Source organism: Heloderma suspectum, chromosome 3 (genome assembly GCF_057233095.1).
Source record: "Heloderma suspectum isolate Gila_16-S chromosome 3, 16-S_ref, whole genome shotgun sequence".
NCBI lineage: Eukaryota > Metazoa > Chordata > Lepidosauria > Squamata > Helodermatidae > Heloderma > Heloderma suspectum.
In genome coordinates this window covers 276,176,402-276,182,401 of record NC_139460.1, presented here as the reverse complement: position 1 = coordinate 276,182,401, position 6,000 = coordinate 276,176,402, and positions in this window count along the sequence as shown.

Sequence of the window (6,000 nt, the reverse complement as noted above, 5' to 3'; positions counted from 1 at the left end):
TCCCCGCTGAAATTCTGGCCAGGGGGAGGCGCCCCGTCCCTCCGGCTGAAATTCTGGCCCGGGGGGAGGCGCCCCATCCCTCCGGCCGCGAATCCTCTGCTCCTGCCGGGTTGCAAATGGCGGCGGCCATAGCCGCCGCCGTTTGCGTCCCTGCAGTCAGCCATGATAGGCTATGTAAATCCTTACGTAGCCTATCACAGCTGACTTTTTTTGGGGGGAAAGCGCGTACGCAAATGGCAGTGCCCATGGCCGCCGCCATTTGCATTCCTTATTTGGGCACATGTAGTCTACGTAAACATTTACGTAGACTACGGCAAAAATAAGGGCAACGCTATTTGCGTTGCCCTTATTTTCGCCGTAATCTACGTAAATGTTTACGTAGACTACATGTGCCCAAATAAGGAACGCAAATGGCGGCGCCCATGGGCGCCGCCATTTGCATACGCGCTTTTTTTTCCCCCCCAAAGTCAGCTGTGATAGGCTACGTAAGGATTTACATAGCCTATCACGGTGTTTTTTGAAAATCTAGCCATGATAAGCTACGTAAATCTTTTGGGTTTTGGTGTTGGTTTTTTTTTCACTTGGAAATGGCGGCGGCGGCAGCCGGTCAGAAGACCGGCCGCCGAACCGCCGCCGGGAGCCGCCAGCGCCAGGGACATTCAGCAAAAGTAAGTCCCATTCCAGGGGGGTGGCGGGGGGTGGTGGACCGTTTCTCCACCAATTTCGGGGGGCCGAATGCGTTGGCATTCGGCCTCCCGGAGATTCGTGGAGAAATTCTCCGACATCCCTAAATACAAAACACATGAGATACCAAACACATACCAAACACATGAAAACGACATGAAGTGTAATTAGTGTGATCAGTCTACCCCTAGCTAATTCCAAGAGAATTAGTTCCATATGTATTTCTCAGAAGAGCTCCAGTACCAAAAGCAAGTTGCTTAAAATTACAAGGTCACTTAGGGTGCAGTCCTATGCATGTTTAGATGGCAAAAGTCCTACAACTCCCAGCATTCACCAGCCAGCTGTGCTGGCTGGCGCATGCTGGGAATTGTAGAACTTTTTTCTGTCTAAACATGCATAGGATTGTACCCTTATTTACTGAAACAAGACCAATTAATGTGTGCTGGAAAGAAGCAAGCATTGCATTTTTGTAAAAAGCTTTGCCTTAGAAAACTCTGTATTATTTGGCTCTCAAGCATCCAGCATGATGCAAATTATTCACTGTAATCTAAAAAAAATACCTGCCATTTACTAAGGAATACTATCAGCAAGTTAGTCAGCAGTTAGTGATCACATTAACATGGTCTTATCTAAAAAGGAAAGAAAATGCCCCTTTCTAATAGCTGAGCACATTTTATTTTATACCTGGGCACATTACCTGGTATTGTGCCAGCTTTCAGCATTGCCACTAAAAGAAACAGAATATTTATAGTAGGCTTTCATAGCATCTCCAGCTTATACAGCCTGCCCCTGGCAATCTGTTACAGTTTCTCCTTGAACAGGTCTTAGTTAAATAGTGTTGCATAAAAGCTAGTTTCTTAGCATATGACAATGGGCAAGTTTATGTTTTCCATTTAAAATAAACATAGATAAATAACATAGCTCAACTCCAATTATGATTCTGACTAAAAATAAAAACAAAGAGGTTTTTGTTTTTAGGAAAAAAAATAGGATAAAAAAAATCCAACTTCATAAAATGCATTTTCTGTTTCTATGGATATTTGAAATTCATTTTTATGCAGGATCCAATAAGGCTCTATTAAATCAAGAGATAATAGACAAAGCCTGAAATAGCAAAGTAGGAACATTTGGCCAAGACTAGGCCAGGGAAAGGGCTGACCCTTAGAAATCAAATTTATTATATTGTAATATGGATTTGCAGGCTGCTTAATAGTCTGAGAAAACAAACAAGGCAGATGGAGTGTTCTCTTGTAATGGAGATGCTAGAATGTTCAGTTTGTTCAGAAAACTCTCCATGTTACAGTAAATTCTCCATTGTTCAATGTACTGGTCTTCAACAGGTGAGTTGTTATCAAAAATCGGAAGCTAAATGGAACTTCCAGATTCAGAGGTAACATGGGTCAGAATGCCAATTGCTGGGGTGTGGGTCAAACAGCAAAGGAAAACTATTGTAGTCATACCCTAGTTGTGGACTTTCCTGAAGCATCTGTGACCCATTCTTGTGTGGCTTAGATTCTCATCTCCCTAGAGAGGCTGGGTAGCTATCCAAGTCAGAGAGCAAGGTTTTCTCAAGAGGAAGGAGCTGTCCAGTAGGTTACTTGGGAAACCCATAAGTGCCATTGATATTGCACAAGTGTTAACACAATGTCAGTAGCACTAGTGGCCGGACACCACTGGATTCTTTATTGGTATGATCCAACAGGGTTATTTTCATATTTTATTTTATTCTTCTTCTCTGAACCCAATGGTTTCACAGTTTTTGAAAATTACAAATCAAAACCCCATGATCGCTCATGGAGAACTGATAGATACCTTCCTTCCAAAAACTGAAGAGCTTTGTTGATGATTTATTGGGGAGAGGTTTCCGGAGGATCTACTCTTGGCTGTTCTTCCTCCCATATTTTTCCCTGACATCAGAGCCATCATAGATTGCTAACTGCAATATTAACTCATTCATTCCACTCTCTCCTTACCACCAGCTTTTCAGTCACAAGCAGCATATACTATACATAAAAATAAGTCTCACTGAGTTCAAAAGAAGTATGCACAAAGGAACTATGGGAGTAAATCTCATGGAACTCAGTGGGACTTACCTCTGAGTAGGCAAATATAGACTTAGGATATTAAAGTAGTATTTATTTAGATAGGCTTCCTATAGCATGCAGTTTTATCAAAATAATGAAAAGAATTAATCCATCTTCTCATCCACTATATAACTTTAAAAAAAATCAGTTTAAAGGTGTGTCATATCTTTCTGTCCAATCTGATGTAAGCTTGATTAATAAAAATCTCTACAATAGTATTATCTCCACTATTGTTTTTCCCCCTTCCTCATTCTCTCATACCAAACCAAGGAGACATTTGGGACTCTTCTGCCCTAAGCCTATTCTGGCAAAGTGTGTGGGGGGGGGGAACTGTAGCCAGAACGTCCACCTCTGTTGGCTTAATTTTACATACGAAAAACAGCTCTTGATGAAGTTAGATACAGTGGACAACATGAAAAAAATGAGAGAGAAATGCTTTATTCAAACTGAAAAGGCACTGAGGGAGAAGCTGGAAGCTGATTACTTAAGGCTGGAAGCTTTGCATGGAAGAGTCAAATTACACCCTCCACACACACACACACACACACACACACACATTAAGGAAGGGCCATTTTCTTCCACTAATTCTTTCTTGTGCTCTGACAAAAACTTCTTCCACATTTCTTGACCATTGTCATTGCTTCTGAAAAATGTTCAAGAAATTGCTTCTGAAAAATGTTCAAAGAAGAAGAACATTTTGGAGAAATCTCATGGGTGAGTGTGGGGTTCTTATACTTACTTTATTTATGAGGTGGCTGAGGAGTGTCTAAGTATCCTGCCCTTAACTATAGAATCATCTATCTGGCAGCCTTCTTGGCTGTCCACAAAAATAAAACAAACAAACAAAAATTACCCACTTAGGAAAAAAGAAAGAAGGTGTGCTATAACCACTGCTAATGATGAGCTCTACTTCTGATACACTGTTGGAGAATTTATCCTCCCCCTACAGAAATGTGGTGAAATTGTCCCCCAATTTTTCTGCCCACAAATAGGGTGGAGAATTTTGAAAGGCTATTTGCACATAGCTATAGTAATTATCCCCATGATTGTCACATTCCATGAAGCTTGGGAAGAGGTTATTTATTCTTCCTCCACTAGTTTTGGCCCTAGTGTAAATATTCTGTAAATCAGTATATCCTGAGAGTTTAAACAAGAAGAAAACAGAGTGTGGTATCTCTTTTAATGTGGCATCAGCACATGATTTTGTGATTTGCGGGCGGGGTGTCACCTCACCAGTATGCTGATGATACTCAGCTCTATTTCTCCTTGTCGGAGTTGGCTGAGGCGGTGAAGGTGCTGGACCAGTGCCTGGTGGTTATAATGGGCTGGATGAGGGCCAATAAACTGAAGCTAAATCCTGACAAGACGGATGCTCTGTGGATTGGTGGTTCCCGAGTCTGGGAACTGGGTATGCGACCTGTCCTGGATGGGGTTGCACTGCCCCTGAAGGAGCAGGTGCATAGCTTGAGAGCACTCCTAGATCCATCCCTGTCACTGGAGCCCCAGGTGGACTCCGTGGCTTGGAGCCACAGTAGTACATGTGCTGGTAACTTCCTGATTAGACTATTGCAATGCACTTTATGTGGGGCTGCCCTTGAAGATGACTCAGAAGTTGCACTAGTGCTAAATGCAGCAGCTGATGGAACACCTCATACAAATCATATAACACCAGTTTTAAAGGAATCACACTGGCTGCCAATACGCTTCCGGTCAGAATTCAAGGTTTTGGTGATGACATTTAAAGCCCTAAGTGGCTTGGGGCCTCAATATTTGAGGGAGCACCTCTCCCTATATATGCCTGCCTGAGGACTGAGATCTGTTGGAGGGGCCCTCCTTTGCGTCTCACCAGTGCGAGACATATATTATGGTGGGATGTGGGAGAGAACATTTTCTGCTATGGCACCCCAGTTGTGGAATGCCCTCCCCTTGGAGGCCTGATTAACACAGACATTGCTCTTGTTTCAGCGCGAAGTAAAAACATGGCTTTTTACCAAAGTCTTTGAGGGCTAAAATGCATTCCCTAAAGTAGCTCACTGTTTTAACTATTTCATTGTTTTAGGTTTTAATTGGTATTAACTTGTTTAATGGTTTAATATGTTTTTAGCTGTTTAAATTATTTATTGTTTTATACTGCTTAAATTGATTTTATCTGTATGCCGCCCTGAGATCTTAATGATATAGGATGGGATACAAATGTTTTAAATAAATAAATAAGAAAGAAAGAAAGAAAGAAAGAAAGAAAGAAAGATTGGGTGATGGTGGCTGACATAAGTAAATCAATCAGGACTGGAGAACCTGAAGCTTATCAGATGTGTCATGACTGCAATACCCATCAGCCCTGAACTTTGGCCATTCTGGCTGGGGTTGATGGGATTCAGAGTCCAACAACATCTGGAAGGCCACAGGTTCCTCATCCCTGATATATGTAAAGGTGTATTGGGACATGTTGATGGAGGAGTTTCTTCAGTAGTCAGTTTGTTCTTCAACATTAAATGAGAAGGGCGGAAAACTATACCTCAAAAAAGCACCTATCAGGTTGCATAGAGTTTTGCATGTCTTGTCATTATCTTCTCAAATGCAATTTTGTCCCAGAGAGTTTATCTCTCAGCTCGACTTTTCCAGTCTGGACTTCTGTTCTCTCATCTTGGTCCCTACATGACTATCCAGCACTCTGCTGCCAAAATCATTCTCCTCTCCTTCTGCTCTGATCACCTGATGCCCCTCCTTCAATACCTACAATGACTTCCTGTCCCCTGTCCTTCACAAGTTCCTTGTAATTAGCTTCGAAGCCCTCCATGGCCTTGTATAACGCTTTTTCTTCAGGGTCCCTAAAGGGACTCACAGTAAAGGTTTTGTACAGGAATAATTAACATATATTTTAATAACTTAATTAAAACAGTAATAATGCACATATAATAATTTTACATGCATAACCCACTAAAACAATAAAACAGAGCACAGCTCTCCCAAAGTTCTGTCTTTTTTTTCAGTTTGAGTCCACAACAAAAATGTAAATAAAACTTATCTTTGAAGCTTGGTTTTTTTTTTCTGCTGTCTGAAGAAAGAAACATTCTCCACTCAGCTCACTCTAGCTATGCAGCAATCTTCTCAGTATGGATCAGGAATATTGCAACACAGGAACATTGTTAAACAGCCTTTTATACAATATAAAAGAACATAAACAAACAAGGAACTCAAAGTGTTTGTAAAAAAAAATCATAACTCTTTGAAA